The sequence below is a fragment of the Mastigoproctus giganteus genome, chromosome 13 (genome assembly GCF_048544385.1).
Source record: "Mastigoproctus giganteus isolate SK-2022 chromosome 13, ASM4854438v1, whole genome shotgun sequence".
Lineage (NCBI taxonomy): Eukaryota > Metazoa > Arthropoda > Arachnida > Uropygi > Thelyphonidae > Mastigoproctus > Mastigoproctus giganteus.
This window is the reverse complement of record NC_143587.1, coordinates 90232962-90254695: the sequence shown is the minus strand read 5'-3', so window position 1 is coordinate 90254695 and position 21734 is coordinate 90232962. Positions and strand designations below refer to the sequence as shown.

General features: G+C 37.4%; 1 protein-coding gene across 9 annotated transcripts in view; it reads left to right on the top strand.

Moving 5' to 3' along the window:
* Window positions 1–21734, top strand: part of PMCA (plasma membrane calcium-transporting ATPase 3) — a 1183542-nt gene that overhangs the window by 283208 nt on the left and 878600 nt on the right. For all 9 annotated transcript variants that reach the window (XM_090387939.1, XM_090387938.1, XM_090387937.1 and 6 more), the window contains one exon: window positions 2571–2633. The gene's annotated coding sequence lies outside the window, so the exon portion shown is untranslated. The remainder of the gene's footprint in view (window positions 1–2570; window positions 2634–21734) is intronic.

Genomic DNA, 21734 nt, shown 5'->3' with positions numbered 1-21734 from the left:
CCAAAAAAAAAAAAAAAACCCCTCTTCTCATTTCACTCCAAATGTTTGTCTAGTTCTGCCTTAAATCTATTTAAGCTATCAACTTCTACAATGACAGATGGATGTTTGTTCCAGCAATCAACCCCCCCCCCATCCTGGCTAAAGGCAAACTTTCACACATCTATCCTACAACTGTCTTTCCTCAATTTTAATTTATGCCCCCTTAGGCAATTATTCTGAGCAAGAGGAAGAATCCCATCAACATTGAGCATGCTCAAACCATTCAAAGCCTTGAATGGTTTGAGGAACGGTTTGAGGTGTCTCTGGAACGGATTACTATCGTAAAGCTGGGTACACTGTATTGTATAGCTATGCACGTTGTTTGGAATGTGGTGTTTATGAATGTTTATCATTTTTTGCAATTAATGTTCATATTTTTGATTTTGTTGAATTGAAACCATTCAATCAGATCACCTGCTGTGTTATCACGATTCCTTTAACTGGAACAAAGGTGGTCGCATCCACCCCATCGTTGAAGCAACCATCCTCCAGAACGATAAACGTTGGTGCCCACAGCATACTCGAGCGTTGCCGTTACTACCACAAGCCTCTACTTCCAACTGCTAATTGTTTCTGCACCTGTGACATGCGTTTAACCTCGCACCACCACCCGTGACTAGGCATTCTTTATATTTTTTGTATTAATTCTTTTTGTAATAATGCTTTTTCCACTGTGGAAAGACAAACTCTGTCCGAAAGCTTTGCTGATTTGTTTACTTTATTTTTATCTAATTTTAATCTGTGCTTTTTTAAAGAGTTTTACCTAAAACCTGTGTTATCCTTTTTATCTCAGCAAGCTAAATATATTATTATAGGGCTCCCTATAGTCAGTTTTCCATGGGATTGGGCTCCATAGAGTGATTTTTTTGAAGTTTTGAAAATATGAAAATTTTGTTAAAATGAAATGAAAATTGCCATTGCTTTTTTTTTGATAAATAATAGCTTTTTGTCTCTATAAATAAAATTGTATTGAAAACAGGATGAAATATCAAATGGGAAGTAAAATATTTAGTGTGTGATTATTGGTTAACCTATAATGTGTTCATTTATAAAATAAAATATTACTCTAACTGGTTTTGTATACTGTATTTAAAAAAAACCATTGATTTGTTTTTCACATTCATTTGGTTATAAGAAATAAATAAGTTTCACAGTCTGTGATATACTTATTTTGAATTTGATTCATTTTTGATCCATACTCTTGTTTTTTTTTTTTTTTTAGTGCAGAGTTATTAAATTTAAGCTACTGTTTTGCTATGTGTAATATGAATTACCGATAGAATAGACTAAATGTAATATTTTTCAAGCAGATCAAATATTTTCAAAAATAGTACCAAATCATTAGTTTCTTGCTCAATAAAACTGGTGTTGAATTGAAGGGATTAAAACAGCATGCGACTGTTCTTTAAATAGGAGGACTTCCATTTTTTATACTAGTAGTCTTTAGTTGATCATGGCTGGTCCTCCCTCCCCTTTCATTGCCCCATAGATCCTTGAAGGATGTGCTGGGGATTTCAGTATTTTTATGGAACTGGATATGGCCAGTAAGAGGTTATCAGAAGTAAATGGTTTGTTTTATATTATCAAAGAAAAAGTCAAATAGTATTTTCATTGTAATTGATCTCTTTTATAAGGCAATTGCTATAAGTTTCCTCAATTTAGCACTATGAATAAAGAGCACTTCTCAAAGTTGCAATGTTTGTTTATACTGCAGTGTTGGCAGTTGGAGACCAGCTATATCATCAGCAGAACATCTGACAACCAAGTAGCAGTTTAATTCAATAGATGAGATAATGAGAGATGCCAAATGGCATCTCGTCGTTTTCTTAAAAGAGCAAAAGCACTCTCAACTATATAGTCAGAAGCCAGTTTATCTTCATAGAAGAAATCTCTGATTGCTTGTCACGTAGACATACAATGCAGCAGGGCACCTGACAATAAAGTCCTAATTTAATTCAGTTGTTTTGTGAGAAAGTATCCATTTTGCTTCTTCAGTGAAATGTAAAACTTTCAACCCTGATGAGCTGATTTATGTGTCAGCTTTATTGTCAAAGTGAATGCTTTACATTGTATCTTTACAGGGCAGGTATAGTGTTGTCTTCTGTGACTATAAATCAGGTTATAACTTTATAGCTGAGTCCTTTTTGTGGAGATTTCCATTTTTTATGTATGATCATCAAAAATTGCATGTTTTCATTTTGTATGACTTACAAATAAATAGCATCATGGTATACTTTTGAAGTAAATACTTACTGCTTATTTGAAGTAAATGTGAAGGTAATTTTACAGTAACCTGAAAATCAGCTCTAGCTGTTATGGAAAGAGAATTTGTCTTTTCATAATGGCATTAAGTCTAGTTTTTATAATAGATTGTTATCCACTAGGCACATACCTTTAACATATGTAATGTGGTTTATTTCACAAGTGTTTTGGAATAACATTTAATATTATTATACACAAGTTAAACAATGTTTTGTCTGTGATTTCATCAGTAATCTTTAGTATTTCTTTTAAATACTTATTTATTGTAGTTGGAATTTCACAATTAGAAGAGCACTGGCAGGACTTATTTCATACCTACCACACCCACTAAGGTAGTATGTTAATTTTTAATTTTTTAAAATTATTCACATTATTGTATGCTTAATATATAAATAAGTTGAAACTGAATTTACCAATTGTTTGTTTGTTACCAATAACAGAGGCATATCATATAGCATATTATATTTTTAATATGCTGCCATGTTTGGAAGCATTTCTGGAATTCATAACTGATGTACATTTTAGCCCTTGACAGACTAGACATTCTTCAATGACTAAAAATATATGCCTTTTAGTGAAAAATTGGTACTTGGGAACACAAGGAAATGAGATGATGCTAAATCAGGTGGTGTAGGGAGGGAGAATGTCCCTTCTGAAGGATGTGTTTTTTTATCAGAATGTGCCTTACCAGTAATGCAATGTGAACTGACACTTTTTGGCATTTTCTGACAGAAAAATCAATCGTTCAGATGGAAGATTGTTCCAATTGGCTCCATCTGATTAATTCTGGCACCACGTATCATCAGAACCATACAGTGGGACCAACCGATGATGTTACCAACAGCAAATTTTAAATGGGAAGCATTCAAGGAATTAACCTTGGAAGCTACTAGGGTTTTCATACGAACTAAGAAATACTGTTCAAGGTTTGGGCCTAAATGGATGTCAGATGAACAAATGAGACTTGCGACAGAGAATAAAAATACATGGGATGCATATAAATTATCAGGTGACAAAGAAGCCTATGGTAGATATAAGCTGTTGTATGTAATAAAGTCACAAAGGAGGTCAGACAGGCTAAGGCAGATTACAAGAAATCTTTGCCAAAGGATGCAAAGAAAAACAGCAAAGTCTTCTTTACTTATATCAACTCTAGAAGGAAGGAGGTTAATCAGATTGGGTCACTTGATATCAGTAGTTTGACTGTTGATGATCCTGTTCAGATAGCTGACAAATTGAATGAGTATTGTGCATCTACATTCACACATGAGGAATTCTGTAGGGAAGTGGGGTGAATGGGATCTATCCAGTTATATTAGAGCAGGAAACAAACCCTTAGCCATAATTATGGCAACATCCTTGGACTCAGGGGGTGGTCCCATATGCAAATTTATCCCCAATTCACAAATAGGGAACAGAGTGTCATGAGTAATTACAGACCTGTTAGATTAACTTCTGTTCTGGGGAAAATAATGGGTTCTGGGGAAAATAATGGAGTCACTGGTTAAAGAAGCTTTGCAGGATCATCTAGACAAGACTGCAGTAATAATTAAGACATAGGATGGGTTTGTTAAGGGGAAGTCTTGTCTGACTAATTTCATTGAATACTATGACGTGGTCACAAAGGAACTGGATGCAAAAAATAATTTTGATATCTATACTTGTATTTCAGGAAGGCTTTTGATACTGTTGCACATAAAAGACTGCTGTTCAGATTGGAGGGTTATGGCATTGAGGGCAAATTGCTACAATGGATAAATGGATTGTGGAGTGGGAGAAGACAGAGAGTGGTTATCAATGGACACTGCTCTTTTTTGCGGACCAGTGTTAGTGGAGTCCCTCGGGATTCAGTGTTGAACTCTTTGTTGTTTTGTTTATTTATCAATGATATTAGCATTAGCATTAGTAGAGGCATTTGATGCAGCATCAGCCAAAAAAATAAAAATAAATAAATAAATAAAAAATAACCACTTCCACTTCACCCCTCTGTTCGTTCGAAATACCTGTCCAGTTCGAAATACCTTAAACTTATTTAGGCTATCAACTTCCACGACAAGGGATGGAAGTCTGTTCCACCAACCAACCACTCGCTGGCTAAAGGCAAATTTCCTCACGTCTATCCTACATCCGTCTTTCCTCAATTTGAATTTATGCCCTCTCAGGTGATTATTCTGAGCAAGAGGAAGAATCCCATCAGCATTGAGCATGTTCAAACCATTCAAGGCTTTATACATCTCTATCAGATCACCTCGCTGGTGCCTAGTCTCCAGACACTGTAGTTTGCAAAACTTAAGCCTTTCTTCGTAAGAGCACCCCTTTGTTCCATTCACTAATCTTGTTGCCCTTCTCTGTACTCGTTCCAGCATCTCTACATCCTTCTTGAAATGAGGCCTCCAGACCTGTATACAGTACTCTAGGTGTGGCCTGACCATTGCATTATACAAGGGAATAATCACCTCCTTATCCCTGCTAGAAAAATTCCTATATATCATCGACAATACACCATGAGCTACTCTTGCAGCCCGTCTGCACTGCCCAGAAAACTTCATATCTGCCAATATGATGATATCATTTATCAACGATATAATCATATTGATGATATCGATAAATATGATATTAGGTATACCAAGCTTAATGTCAAATTTTGCAGATGACTCAAAGGTTGGCAGGGTTGTTAATGACAGTAATGACAATATTCTACTGCAAGAGGATCTAGAAAAATTCTGTAGATTGGCTGAGAAGTGGTAACTGAAGTTTGACAAATGCAAAGTACTGCATATGGGTAGCAGTAACCCTAGAGAAACGTACCAACTGTATGGCACTACACTCAGGGTAGTGCAAAATGAAAAAGACCTGGGAGTAATTGTGCAGTCAGATATGAAGTTTGAGCAGTGCAGACAGGCTGCCAGAGCAGATCATGGGGTCATGTCAATGATATCCAGGAATTTTGCTAGCAGGATAATGGTTGATTATCCCTTTGTATAAAGCAGTGGTCAGGCCACACCTTGAGTACTGTGTACAGGCCTGGAGGCTGCATTTTAGGAAGGATGTGGAGTTGCTAGAACGCATTTAGAGAAGGGCAACAACATTGGTGAGGGAACAAAGGGGTGCTCTTACCAAGAAAGGCTTAAGTTCCACAAATTGCAGGAGCATCTGGAGACAGCACCTGCTTAGTGATCTGATTGAGGTGTATAAGGCCTTGAATAGTTTGAGCAAGTTCAATACTGATGGGATTCTTCCTCTTGCTCAGATTACGAACCTGAGGCGGCATAAACTCAAATTGAGAAAAGGCTGTTGTAGAATAGATGTGCAGAAATTTGTCTTTAGCCAGTGGGTAGTTGATTGCTGGAAAAAACTTCCATATGTTGTTTTGGGTGCTGATAGCTGAAATCAATAAATTCAAGGAATAACTGGGCAAACATTTGGAGTGAATGAATGGGAAGGGGGGTTTTTTTTTTTTTTTTTTTTTGGCTGATGCTGCATAAGCTTGCTTTCTTGCATCATATGTCTCCACGGCTGCGTTAATGCTATGGCCATGGCCGGGGTCCTTACTCAAAGAGGGCCCTCATTTTTAGTGTAAATATTTTCTTAAGTAGTGATAAAAATTTATAATAATAATAATAATAAACCAAGATAACATGTAATATAAAAGCATGCTTAAATTTAACTTAGTGTTTAAATTTTATTTTTATACTTTTTTATTGCACAATAAATAAGTTAAAAGTTTCTATTAAAATTGTTTTTATTATTACTTTATTTTTCAAGTCAAAAAACATAAAAACATTTTTGACCTCCTATTGTACATTTTTATTAAGGAAATATTATTCAAAATAGAAATATAAAAACCTATGTAGTATTTGTATTTATATATTAATGGGGCCTGAAATTTAAATATGTCCGCCTATTTCGTCCTTAATCCGGCCCCTGCATGCCTCTGCTAATGCTGAATGCTAACTTCACTGAAAGGGACACATTTTATGTCCTTTTAGGAAGCCTGTCAGTACAGCAGTATTAACAGCACTAAAATCAATATTAATAAATGGGTTCCACAAATGGAACTCATTTACTTATATTGCTAGTAATGCTTTTGATCAAAGCATAATAAAGCCACTTATGGCAGAAGAGAATAGCTTTATGTTGTTGGGGAATGGCAGGATAAGGGCGGAAACACACCATTATCACATCATGTGAATCTCGTCATGTCCCTGTCACAGATAGTACTCTGTGGTCCCTATTTAATGTAAACTGCGAAGTCGTCGGAGAAGAAACATCGTCACTGTAACGCAGGGTGGCCAGATTAAAAATTTGATCTCAAGGTACTCATGCTTATGTTTAGGGTATTCATTCCTCGTTTAGGGATACTCACATTATATCTTAAGAAAACCGAACAATTTTAATAACCATTTTATTTCTATATTTTGTTGATTTTTAAAAGTTCATGGAATGCAAAATTAGTCAGATTTAAATAAAATTAAATGAATTATATCTCGTGCTTTAATTCGTTTAATTCGGAAAATTTTATTGCAAAAATTATAAACACTACAGGAAACTTTTATAAATATTAACATCAAATGTTTTACATAATTGTTTACAATACACATTCAATAAACCTGATTTATTTTATCAAAAAAATATGTATTTACCTAGCAATACTTTTCATTTGAGTGAATTTTCTTTAACAGTTTTTCATTTTTTAGTACATAATGCATAAAATTCTTTGCATGACATATTGTGATTGGTTTTCTGCAACAGTTCTCCTTCAACATTCTTTAGGGCTAATTTATTTCTATCCTTTTTCCATGCATTTAAACATTGAGCTAAATACTTGCTCACTCATTGCATTTGAGTGAGGCAAAGCAAAAACAAAACTAATATTTTTTTCTGTATTACGTACTTCATATGCATTTAAAATTTTTATTGAAACATCTGTGGTATTTTTGAGGTCATTTGTCTCAATATTTCTACAGAATGATTTCAACAGAACATATTCTTCATACAGCAAATTGATATTGATATTTTTAAATAAAAAAAGTTTGTTGCCTGAGCCTTAAACCATTACAACGAAATAAAAAAGAAGTCAAGTAGAATGTAAAAGGTTACAAAGTAAGCATAATATAAATATTCTACAGCCCTCTTTGTAAACAGGATAGAATGTCGTATTTGAGTCTTTAATTAAGGGTCCATTTCAACAACAACTTTATTGTCAGTTAATTCTTTCTTCCTAAATAATCATCTCAACAGGGTGTTTTGTGATTTCTGCTTTTTTCAAATGCTAAAAAAGGGGTATCTTGGAAATTTTATTATACAGTCAGTCCTCGTACACGTGTTTAAACTACATGAATTCGATCATACACGATTTATAAATAGGGGAAACAATATCGTATATAACATGAACCGAATTCGCTTATGCATGATTTGCCTTTGTGTTTACAAGAAATGGCAGTTGGACGCGGAATAACCCCAACTGAACGCAGCACGATAGGAATGACGAAAAGATTCTGAAAATGTATTCATGATTTTTATATCAGTGAAGGGGAAACACATTTCACCATAATAAAGTAAAATTCCAGCTATTGGTATTATCGCAAATGCAATTAGATCGAGTTTACTACCAGTTTATAACAGGTTCCACTAGCAGGAACACAACTGGAAATTGTTTTATTGTTTTATGTTAGTAATCCCCAGAAATGTGCTTTAGTAAAATGTGAGCTAGTGAGGTGTTCATAGTGTGTCTCTGCCTTTACGGTGTTGTTTATTCAGTTGCTACACGCGTGCGCAGCTTTATGTATATCAAGCATGCCTCCTCATTTTGTAATTGTGCTTTATTCCCTAAAAATTTGTAAAATACTTAAAAGGTGTGAAAAGGAAGCGTCCTGGTGAAGTCACTACAGATTCGGAGAGAAAAAGAAAAGCAATATCGATAAACAGAGGTGGACTGGGTCAAAAATTCTTACCTGGGAAAATTTGTAGTGGCCTCATACTAGCGTTTATGGCCAAAATCACGTTGGCCTCTGGCCCACCTTGGTTTCCCCCAGTAAGGCTTGTGGCCAGTCCACCTCTGTCGATAGAGAAAAAATATGAAATTGTGAAACGCTTTGAGCGAAATGAAAGACCATGTGATATTGCACATGCTACAGGCCTAAATGAGGCAACAACGAGAATTACAAAGAATGCAGAGAAAATAAAGATTTGTTTATCGATATCAAGCATGCCTCCTCATTTTGTAATTGTGCTTTATTCCCTAAAAATTTGTAAAATACTTAAAAGGTGTGAAAAGGAAGTGTCCTGCTGAAGACACTACAGATTCAGAGAGAAAAAGAAAAGCAATATCGATAAACAGAGGTGGACTGGGTCAAAAATTCTTACCCGGGAAAATTTGTAGTGGCCTCATACTAGTGTTTATGGCCAAAATTACGTCGGCCTCCGGCCCACTGGGGTTCCCCCCCAGTAAGGCTTGTGGCCAGTCCGCCTCTGAAGTTGATAGAGAAAAAATATGAAATTGTGAAACACTTTGAGCGAAATGAAAGACCATGTGATATTGCACATGCTACAGGCCTGAATGAGGCAACAACGAGAATTACAAAGAATGTAGAGAAAATAAAAACTTTCATAGCAGGAACAACTCAAAGTGTAATTAAAATCCATTAGATTAAGACACAAAGAATTGGAAGAGATGGAATGGCTGTCATCTGTTTGGATAGAAAATCAAACAAAAAACAAGTTTTCTTACGGTAGAAGCAAAAGCATTAGCAATATTTTATTACGTAATAGTTGAAATAAAATACGTAAGTATTTTATTACGATTATTTATTGTGCTTGGTAATGTTTTGGTTACAAATGTGTGTTCAATCTTGTGTGGTCGGCACCCAACCCTATTTTTCCCATAGGGCCTGTTGTTTATATTGCACAATTTTGCACTGCACGAGGGTTTCTAGGAACACAATACGAGGACTGACTGTACTTCCAAAAGGGGTACGTCTGGCAACCTGTAACGTTGTATATGTGTCATTCTCTTTGAGGAAAGTTGAAGCGCAATGAATTGCCACAGTTCACCCTCCTGTTCAGATTTTGAAGAAGATTTAGAAAATGCATGTGCTTTTCTTATAGCTGAGAAAACAAAAGAGTACGCAATGGATCATCATCATCATCATCATCATCATCATCAGCCATTTTCAATCCACTGCAGGATGAAGGCCTCTCCAGCAACTTTCCAGTTCCTTCTGTTTTGAGCACTGGCCATCCATTTACTACCCAAAAACTCATGAATTTCATCTATCCATCTCCGCCTTTGTCTTCCAGGTTTTCTTCTAGCTCCTCTTGGGTACCATTCTGTTATTTTCTTAGTCCATCTGTCATCATGTCTTCGAGCTATGTGTCCTGCCCAAGACCATTTTAGTTCTTTAGTTTTGATAAGAATGTCCTTTACTTGAGTTTGCTGCCTAATCCATGTGTTTCTCTTCTTATCTAACAGTCTGATTCCCAATATAATTCGTTCCATTCTTCGCTGTGTACTTCTTAGCTTCTCTTCCATTCTTTTGGTGAGTGCCCAAGTTTCACTTCCATAAGTCATGGTGGGGAGTATACATTGATTCATTATTTTACGTTTCAGACAAACTGGGATATTGCTCTTCAGTATGTGACTATATTTCCTGAATGCTATCCATCCAAAATTTATTCTTCTCTTGACTTCCAGCCATTTATCATTATTACAGCTAATAACTTGTCCCAGATAAGTATATGACTCCACCTTTTCAATTACTGCTCCTTCAATCATTATTTCCCTTTCCATGGCATACTTGTTCATCATTACTTTTGTTTTAGCCATATTCATCTTTAGTCCAAAATCCTTACTAACTGTGCATAACTGATTAAGATTTTCCTCTAATTCTTTGGGATCGTGGCTTATGACCACAATGTCATATGCAAATCGTAAATGGTTTAGGTACTCTCCGTTCACATTGACTCCTTTCTGCGACCAGTCTAATCTTCTGAAAGCTTCCTCAAGGGCAGCAGTAAACAGCTTCGCAGATATTGTGTCTCCTTGTCGAACTCCTTTCTCGATTTTAAATTTGCTACTGTCTTTGTCTAGTCTAATAAAGGATGTAGCACTCTCATATATTTTCTTCAAAATCATAATATATGGAGTATCTATGCCTTGTCTTTCCAGTGCCCGAAACATTGCCTTATGCTGTATGGAGTCAAATGCCTTTTCATAATCCACAAATGCCAGGCATAATGGTGTTTTATATTCATTTGCTTTCTCCATTAGCTGTGATATTAGGTGAAGGTGATCCATAGTTGAGAATCCTGTCCTAAAGCCAGCTTGCTCTTTCGGTTGATTCTCATCAAGTATTCTTTCTAATCTGTTAGTAATGACCCTTGTGAACAACTTGTAGATATGGGATAACAAGCTAATTGGTCTATAATTTCCAATTTCTGATTTATCTCCTTTCTTATGCAGCAAAACTATGATTGCATTATTCCACTGCTTAGGCATCGCACCTTTTCTAATGCACTTTGTGAAGAGCCTTGCCAGTATTTGTGTTATGTCTCTTCCTCCCAATTTTAAAGGATACACGACATCAACTGGAAGAGAACAGAAAAAGGCGAATTTCATCATTTACTGCAAGACTTAGAAGAAGAAGATGAAAATCGTTTCATGATGTACTTACGGATGAATGAAGACGAGTTTAATTTCCTATATAATCCAATTAAGGATGACATTCAAGGGGGAAAAAAAAATACGCAATTTCGAAATTCAATCAGCGCTAAGGAAAAATTAGTTGTATGTTAAAAGAAAGTTGAAATACTGCAAGTTTAATTTTGAATAAGGACTTATTCTGTCAAAATATGAAACAAAAATTTTTAATGAAATTTAATAATAACAAAAAACTACTTCTCAACCCTAAAAATTGAACTTGTAAGAAATTGAGTTGTGCAAATTGAAACAATTGACTTGTTCTTCCTCTCAATTTGTTAATTGTAATTGTGTTGGTCTATGTTCCTCCTTTGGCCATTTTTGAGCATCCCTGTGACTGGACATTTGCGGTATGCCGAGTAGCTGGCCGAAGTATGGGGGAGGGGGTGCTTCGGAATAGGCACAGGAGCAACGTCTTTGATGTTATTTGTTTTCAGGTATTCTTATTTGTGCACTCAAAACAGATTATTTACTTCTAATTTAATTTTCTATTAGCTTTTCCTCTTGTCACGCAGTCACGCCTAATGAAATTTCTGTTCGAATAGAAAAATCTGACTTCCTGACAATGTCATTCGGCCTTGAAGCTCGACGTGTTATCTTGTGAATACACCCAGTGAGAACAGGGCTCTCCGAGCAATAAAATAATGCCCCCCCACATTTAATGTTAGATATGTATGCAAGTGAAGTCTCATGAAGTGATAATAGTGTGTTTGTGTCCTAAGAGTCAATTATGAGCAAACTGATTTATTTGAACAATGTAGTAAAATAGTTTATTAATTTATACAGAAAAAAAATCTTAATAAATATAAGAAGGTTCAATATAACTCATATTAGTGTTTATTATTATTTTTCAAAATATTCACTATTGGCTTCACAAAATTGCAATTATTTCATAACACCTTAACAGACACTTATGCATAATCCACTGATAATGATTTATGTTGTGAGAAATTGCATGCTTATGATCCTTAATGGCCCTCTGCTTAAAAAATCCTTTTATAAAACTTTACAGATAGAAAATTGAATTAAATCATGTAAATGTGGTGACCATTCCGTTGGCACCACCCCAGCGGCAAATCCACATCCCTGGGAATGTTTCATTCAGAAAAACTTTGCATAATATCAGCATAATGGGGGAAGCCCTTCCTGCATGAAAAATAATTTTAAAATTAATTTTGATGGAATACCTGGGATTATGTTATTTTTAACATGGCCAGGCATTTTTCACCTGTGAGTGTCATCAAAAAAGTGAGGTTCAGCAACATCCCCTGAACAAATTCCAGCATCTTACAATTATTCCTGGTGCATTTAATTCTTCTGATATTGATATTGTAAATTTTTCAAACCATAATAAACACAGTTATGTCTGTTCATCCGTTGATTTAATTTGAATGTGACCTCATCAGACCATAGAATTTGGTCAACTGTTCCAGGCGCTTTGCATAAATTTCCTTGGAATGTTTTATCACATTCCAGTCTGTGGTGATAATCATTTTTGTTAAGAGCTCATGTTAACGTGAGATAATAGGTCTTGAATTTTAAAAGCCTTGTTATCCTTTTGAGACTGGAAATCCTGGAAATTCCTAGCTCCAAAGTATCTTATTTCTGACATTTTTTGGATTTTTTTCCAAGTTTTCTTTATTTTTGCTATTGTTAGGTCAGAATTGAATTAAGTCTGACCTTGAAGTTTGAAGCAATGTGACACTTCCCATTGCTTCAAACTAGTGGAAGCCATGACTGTAGGCTCTCTTTTGTGCCCAGTTTTCACAAAGTTTCTTTTAAATTGATGAGCAGTCTGCAGTATTGTTGAATTTTGTGTAACATTTAATTATTTCAATTTTTCCTTTAGTTATTAGTTTAAATGTAGAACTCATTGTTTTCAGATAACTTGAGACAAATGAATAAAGCTATCGGTATACTAAATATATGAATATTTGTTTTAAATGTATTCATTTTTAAGTCGGAAACATGTTCCCTGACTTTTGGTCCACACTGTATTTTGAAGGGAACAAAAGTAAATAATTGGTGATGGATAATTAAACATGCTACACTGCTTTTTTGGGAACATAATTGTTGACAATTTAATTATTTAATTGTACTTTACAATACTCATCATTACAGTAACATTCAAGTATGTTATTGAACTGTACATCACAGTACTACAGTCGGTTCTGCTATAACGCGGTACACATGTTTATGAAAATCTCCGTGTTATGGTATTTCGCACATTAAAAACAACAGGGTTTATGGAAAAAAATAGGGATAGGGCAGAGCACTTAAAAAAAAAAAAAGTTCAGTCTGGTAAGTAAAACACTAAAAAAATTAGAAACCCAATAAAATTGCTAACACATGTTGGTTTAAACATCTTAAATTTCTAATTAATAAATAAATATTACAGTAAATATAGCACACCAGCCTCCGTAGCCAAGTGGTCAGGAGCAGGAGTGCACTAGCACACACTCTTTGAGTAGACTGGGGTTCAAGCCCCTGACTTCTAAATACGGTCGATCTGCCAACCTGCACTGGACCAGCATGGAAGATTAGATTATGGTCCATTTCCCTCAATATGAATTGTTGAGGAGACTTCCATCGTGCAGTGGGTTGATAATGGCTGCAGTTTAATTTTTTTTTTTTTTTTTTTTACCTTGACAAGATATGAAGTTTGTTTGATTGATATATTCTATTCACTGACATTTTCATTTTTTTGGATTGTAAAATTTAAAAATAATAAAGATAAGCAATCAGTAATGACAAACACAGGACACACAAATTGCACAAGTGAGACAGGTTTATGAAGCTTTAAAAATAGGAATGAAGAGAAGATTCTGAAAATTTATTTATTTATTTTTTATATGATTAAAAATTTCATGGAAGGGGAAACAATTTCACCATAATAATGTAAAAACCCACAGAATTCCAGCTATCGATATTGTTGCAAATGCAGGAAGATCGACTTTACTACTCATTTATAATTAGATTGCATTAACAGAAAAGCCCAATAAACAGGGAATTGTAAATTGTTTTTATTGTTTTGTGGTAGTGACCTCCAGAAATGTGCCCCCCTGCTCACGCTATCATGCCTCACGAAATTTCTGTTTAAACAGAAAAATGTGAGCTTTTGAAAACATGAGTCAGCCTACAGTATCACGTGTTATCTTGTGAATACAGCGAATGACAGCGGTGTCTCTCCGACCAATACAACTATAGTAAATGGGAAATATAGCTCTCAAACATCTGACGTTTCACATTTTTTAAGCTTCGTAAATTTGTATGTATTAATGTGCTAGTCGCTACATTCAGCTTTGTGCAGAGTTTTGCGTTCATCTAGTATTACTCGCAAATGAAATTGCACATGAGCCAATGCGAAAATCGCGCTATACTCACATTGTTCCCTAATATATCAGTCGCGTTGGAGTAAGTGTGCAGTTATATTGAGGTAAACTCCTCTTATTATTTTACAAAGCAGAACTGACTGTATTACATGGAATATTGTAATGTGTAATTAATTTGCACAGTTAAATTTTAACAATTTAATTAATTATTAATTAATTGCATTGTTTAAATTATGCTATTTAGCATATTTCATTCCAAATTAGTTATTTGTGCATTTATTACGATATCCTTCAGCTTGCTTATTCTGAATAAATAATTAGCAAGTTCACTTTTATCTTATAAAATCATTCCTGGACTATTTCATACATGTATCCTTTATGTATTGTTTTGTCTCCAATAACAACTGCAGTTATTTTTTATATAACTTCTTTCTTTTTATAATGAAAAATGAAAGAATGTTGGTAAAATTATCAAAAGATTTTAGAATCTATAATCTTAAAATTGTTTATGAATAGAATGAAATATTAACTATTGACTAATCATTTGCATTATTATACACAGTTTATTTGACACTTAGATGAAAATATTGATATAAATATTTTAGTAGGTAATATTGATCTTTTTCTCTTTCTCTCTCTCTCTCTTTTGTGTGTGTGTGTGTGTGTGTGTGTGTGTGTGTGTGTGTGTGTGTGTGTGTGTGTGTGTGTGTGTGTGTGTGTGTGTGTGTGTGTGTGTGTGTGTTGTATTTGAAGCAGTGGTTTATATGTAAGTCGAAACCTGCACACAATGTGTTGTGCTTTCTTCTTTCCTTCTTTCTTTCTTTTTTTTTTTTTTTTTTTGGAACCTCACCTTCAAGCTTTTTTGTATGCTATTGAAAAAGAGTGAAAAATTTTAAAAAGATTTTATTAAACTAAATATATCTCGAGTATTATTAACAAGATAAAAGTGGTATTAAGATGATGCTATTATTGTTTTGTCTTGACTGAACAGTTTATGGTTAGATTTTAAAAAGCTTTTCTTAGTCCTCAAGATGAGGTGGGTCTCTCCATTTGTTTCTTCTTCATGTAGGTTTATATTTTAGAGCGAATAGTGGAAATCTATTTTTATTAGGATTATCATTAGTAGTGGCAAGTGATTGCAAGAAAACAAGCTTATATAGCATCATACAAAAAAAAAAGCTTCCTATTTCACCTGTTCATTTCCTCCAGTAGCTTGTCTAGTTCTTCCTTGAATTTATTTAAGCTATCAATTTCCACAACAACAACAGATAGAAATTTGCTCCAGCAATCAACCATCCATTGGCTTAAATACAAACTTCTGCATACCAATTCTGCATCTGTCCTCCTTCCTCAATTTGAATTTGTACTCCCCTCCATGTATATTGTAATAGTAGTAGTACTAGTAATGGCAAATGTGGTGCCTCCGTAGCCAGGTGGGCAGGAGCAGCAGTGCTTAGCACACCCTTCTTGATTAGACCGGGCTTCGAGCCCGTGACCACCAAATACGGAGGATGCGGAAAGGTCAGAGAATGACCACCGCATATCCCTGCAGCGATGTGGCCTTAGTTGCTAATGCTCCTAATAGCAAACAAACAATGGCAAATGATGCGAGAAAGCAAAATTATATTGCATCAACCAAAAGGAAAAAAAAAAAATTCAGTCATCCGTACCCCTCCAAGAATTTGTGTAGTTCTACCTTGAATATATTCAACCCTCCTCTTCCAACAAACAACACATGGAAACCTGTTCCAACAATCAACTGGCTGAGGGCAAACTTCTTCAAATCTGTCCTGTAGCCATCAATCCTCAACTTAAATTTATGCCTCATTATGTGTGTAGTCTGAGCAAGGGTTTTTTTATTTTTTTATTTAATGAAAATCCCAAAAACGAGAGGTATTAGAACCTATAGTACTTAGTACTGTGCATAGGCTGGAAGTTGAGAAGACAAAAGAAGATATTTGTTGACATTACACCATTACACTTGAACTTCTGTAGACTGTAATTTTCAGGAAATACGTGTGAAGGAAGCTTGTTCCAGGAAACAGTAGTTGAATGAATAAACGACGAAGATTAAAAGTTGGTTCTGTGAGTTTGAAGTTGAACAGTAAATGGATGTTGGCTGGTAGAGAGAGCTGGAATTATAGAAGCCAATTCAGAAGAACAGTAGGTAGTATCTGTAGAAAAGTATCCCTTGGAAGTATCTGTAGAAAAGGCATGCAGCAGAAACTGAACATAAATGAGACAGAGAGTGCAGAGACTTGGTTAGAGATGAGTCATTAATTAACCTATTCTGGCCTCTTCTGAATGGAATCTAGAAGTGCCTGAGAGAGGTTTTGGGAGGCACCACCCCAGATGTGGGAATAATATCCCATGTAGGGCGGATTTGCAATTTGTACAGAGTGTACAGCTATTTCGAAGAAAAGTAATGCTGAGGGCAAAGGAGAAAACCAAGTTTTTTAGATGCAGAGGAAGCAATATTTGTAATGTGCTTGTGCCAAGAGAGATTAGAAGTCAGGGTAATCCCCAAAAGAGATATATCATTTTGCCTAAAAATGGAGTGTCACCAAAGATAAGCGTAGGAGCAGAAGAATCTTTTTTGCGAGATATAAGATAGGATTGAGTTTTAGAAGGATTGAAATCAACTACTAAGTTATATTTACCCCACTGGAGAATTACCTGGAGATCGGCATTTAAGGAATTGGTAGCGGATATTCGAGAAGTTGAAGCTGATTGAGCAGGGCGAGGTTTCTCAAAATGGAAAGTGAAATGCAATGTCCTATCATCAGCAAAACTATGAATAGGATTTCCAGTCAATGGAAGAAGGTCATTAATATACAAGAGAAAAAGAGTGGGGGAAAGAACTGAACCTTGGGGGACACCGGCATTAGTGGAGAAGTTAGAAGACAGAGAGCCATCTACCATCACCCTCAGTGAGCGATCAGAGATAAAACTAGAAATCCAATTACAGAAAAACAGTTGGCAAACCATAAGATGGAAGCATGTTTAGCATCTTTATGCTAAACACGATTGAAAGCCTTTGAGATGTCAAGAGCAACTGCTTGTGTTTCACCAAAGTTTTCCATTGAATTTGTCCACAAATGGGTAACATAAGCCAGAATATCACCAGTGGATTGACAATAACGGAATCCATACTGGCAATCGTTTCTAGATAGTTTAAGAGTTGGTGGTTAATTGATTTCTCCTTTACTCCAAGTGAAAGAATACCATTGACATCCAGCTTACCCAATCCGTTGAAAGCTTTGAACACCTCAATCAAATCTCTCTGCAGGTCAGATCTCTACTTGGTCTCGAAACACAGCAATTTGCAGAACTGAAGCCATTCTATGTAAGAACACTAGTTTGTTCCCTTCACCAGTCTTGTTGCTATTCTCTGCACCTGTTCAGCAGATCTACATTCTTCCTAAAGTGAGGCCTCCAGGTCTGTATACAGTACTTAAGGTGCGGCCTAACTATGGCCTTATACAAAGGGATAATCACTGCCTTATTCTTGCTAGCAACGTTTTTGTATATCATTGACAAAATACCATGAGCTGCCCTGGCACCATGTCTACACTGCTCAGAGAATTTCATGTGTGACTGCACAATTATCCCCAGGTCTTTTTCATTCTTCACTATCCTGAGTGTATTACCACTCAGGATAGTGGAGAATGAAAGTGAAGATGGGGCATGACCATTGCCTTACACAATGGGATAATCACCTCCTTATTCCTGCTAGAAAAATTCCTGTATATCACTGACAAAACCCCATGAGCTGTCCTCGTAGCCTGTCTGCATTGCTCAGAGAACCTCATATCCGACTGTACAATTACACCAGGTCCTTTTCATTCCTGAGCGTTGTACCACACATTTGGTACATTACTCTGGGATTACTGCTATCCATATGCAGTACTTTGCATAACGTCAATTGCTATTTCTCAGCCCATTTGCCTAATTTTTCTGAATCCCTGCCAACCTTTGTATCATCTTTGTATTTATTAACCCGATTAATTTTCATTGTTAATTAATTGCATCGTATTTAAACGGAAATCGTGCTCCAGACTAGAGCAGAAAAACATTGTGCACAAAGTAGCAGTAATGCTTTGTCTCAGGAGAGAACCAAAGTGTGTGATACTCCAATGCAGCCTAAAAAAATGTGCAACTTGTGAAAGGTTTGCGGGTCTTTCTGGAACAGTACATGATCTAGCCGAGAGTGTCAAAAAATAGTACATGACCAAGCAGAGTGTCAAGAAATTAGGCACCAACTCGGCATTCTGATGGGCATCTCTGTGAGAGTTTGAAGATTACGGTAGATGCCCTCGAAGGAATTGAATTCGGGGTCCATCAAACTCTCAGCTGCCCAACTCAATGCCAGAGCTCGCTCTTGTGCATCAGGCAACACAGCGGCAACCTTCAGGGCAGAATTGCACAAAGGATGATATTGTTGTACATATTGACACTAATGATGACATTGAGTAAGAGATCTGCGTATGTAGTTAACAAGTACAGGTCGGCGTTGAAAAAAGTTGCGAGTTAGGCTTAAATTTGAAAGTGTCTGCAATTCTGCCCAGACACGATAGGAGGGAGTATACGATGAGAGCCTTGTTAATCAGGTCAGCCCTGGAGAGATTGTGCAAGGCTCATAGAGTAGAATTTCTTTCAGTGTGGTCTGTGCTTATTAACAGGAGAGATTGTTTTTACAGGGATGGGATACCCTTAAATAGAAAGGGTGCAAGAATATTTGCTGATCCTATTGAGGCAGTGTTAGGTTGGTCGGAAAACTGCTGGCTTGGGGGGTTTCACAGACTAATAGATTAACAGTAGCCACAGGCAGAGATATTATTGATAAATATAGAAAACAACAATACACCTTGGGGAACTCCACTAATAACATTAGGCCACGAAGACCCCTCGACGTGGGCACCTGTACGTGGTGAGGGGACCTCCCAGTGACGCTGCTGGACTTCCAGACTAGCATCACTGGGATCCAACGCCCACAGCCTAGGTTCCGGGCTTACATCAATGGAATCCGGCGTGTTTGCCGTGCGCTGCGACCCGTGGAAATTCGGAAAGGGGGATCCTGGTGGTTGAGGGGCCCAGCTTCAATACACCACTTTGGCCCCTGCTTCGACAAGACGGGTGGTCCTGGAAGGCCCGGCTAGGATCAATCGGCTAGTAGGCTCGCCTGCGAGGGTCAACCGTGTCAATGCCACGCCCCTACCCTCATGGTCCGAGGGACAGGATTCAGGCTGGCAGCGGTGCGGGTGTAGTGTCTGGGTAGCCCTGGCATCCCACTCCCGAGCGCATTTATTGCATGCCGGGTAGTGGGCGTCCCTTTGGGCTCCGTGGTGGGTGGGGAGCCCGGGCACTGAACAACTAAATAACCTTCATGAATCATGAGAAACTTACTTCTTCAGGGGCCCCAACCCGGTCCCTATCTGAAAATATAGACGGAGAGGCAGATATTATTGCAACAAAGAGGCAGCGAACTGAAACATCATCATCAGGGCCTGTCCCAAGATTCCTAATTATTCATTCCACCAGTGAAAAACCGATTGGTAAAATGTCGCCCTTTTTTATTCAAAAAGGGTTAGATGGGTTAGTAGGTTCTCCCAAATCAGTTAAGAGGCTCCGTTCTGGAGACCTCTTAATTGAAACAAAAAATGACAGGCAATCCGAACATCTACTCCGAGTAACATCAATCGGAGGAATCCCTGTAACAGTGACACCACACAGAACACTCAATTCGAGAGGTGTCATTTCGGAGTGGGACCTTCTCGACGTCACCGAGGAGGAAATCTGCTCCGAATTAAAACCACAGGGAGTCATTGCCGTCAAGAGAATCACTGCGCGAAGGGATGGAAAAATAGTTAAAACCAGGAGCGTTATCCTGACTTTTAACTCTCCTGAACCTCCTGACGAGATCAAAGCTGGATACATCAACTGTTCAGTGCGTCCATACGTTCCGAACCCTTTACGGTGTTTTAAATGGCAGAAGTATGGACATTCTCAAATGGCCTGCCGTGGAGTCCTTGCATGCGCTCGATGCGGTGCAAAGGACCACGAAACAACAGCATGTTCAGCCGCAAAACCCACCTGTATTAATTGTGAAGGCGAACACCCGGCCTACTCACGAGCATGCCAGAGGTGGAAAGAAGAAAAAGAGATTCAACGGCTGAAGGCAGAGCTTAACATATCATACCAGGAGGCAAGGAAATCGGTCAAACCCCTGAATACCAACAAACCTACCTACGCCCAGAAGGTAGCAGGGAGATGTTCCGTCGGAACTCAGACGGACATGACCATTCCTCCAAAGGAGTCTTTCACTCCCATCGCGCGGTATCTATTAAGTTCACAAAAACCTGCACAAAAGGACCAATCAGCTGCCACTCCTATATCGGTACCTCCTAATGCTCCACAAATTACAAAGGTAGTTATGAAAGAAAAGAATAAGAAAGGGGAAGTCCCCCCTAATTCCCAAGAAAAGATGGATGTCGAGCAGAAGGAGGTACCCGAAGAGTCAGTCTTGGAACTCTTTGCGGAGGAGGAAATGGACACGGGACAGCGCCCATTCTTCCCCAAAAAAGATAAATCCAAGACTGATAAAAGTAAGCCCTCAGCACCTCGGAAGCCGCCTGATGGACCCACCAAGCCAAAATAATGGCTAGATTCCTACAATGGAATTGTCGTGGATTCCGGCGAAATATAGATGACATCAAGGCCCTCCTGCAAAAGCACGAGCCAGTTTGCTTTTGCTTGCAGGAGACATATCTAAAGGCAAATGATGATCCCACCATGCACAACATCACAGTTTTTCGAAAGGATAGAATTGCGGATGGCTCTGTACATGGGGGAGTGGCTATCCTTGTGGGTAACCAGACCCCAGTGCAGCCCCTGCTAATTACAACCAGCATAGAGGCTGTTGCAATTCGCCTTTCAGTGGGATTTTTATTAACTGTCTGCTCTATTTATTTGCCACCTGGGACTGACATCTCCCAGGCAGACCTTGATGATCTTCTAACGCAGCTGCCTCCCCCTTTCTTACTTCTCTGGGATTTTAATGGACATAACACCCTGTGGGGTAGTGCTAACATCAACGGAAGGGGACGAGTCATAGAGCGTATGCTCAATGACAATGACCTTTCCCTTCTAAATACTGGAACAAACACCTTTTTCCACATGCCTACCCGTACTTTTTCTGCCATTGATCTCTCTATCTGCTCCCCTTCTCTACTCCCTTCATTTACTTGGGACGTGGAGGAGAATCCATACGGAAGCGATCACTTCCCCGTGATAACCTTGTTACACAGTGGGAGACCATGTCTTCCTTTCAGGTTACCACGGTGGAAGATTGACCAGGCTGACTGGACTGCCTTCCAACATCAGGCAAATTTTGATCTTAGCAC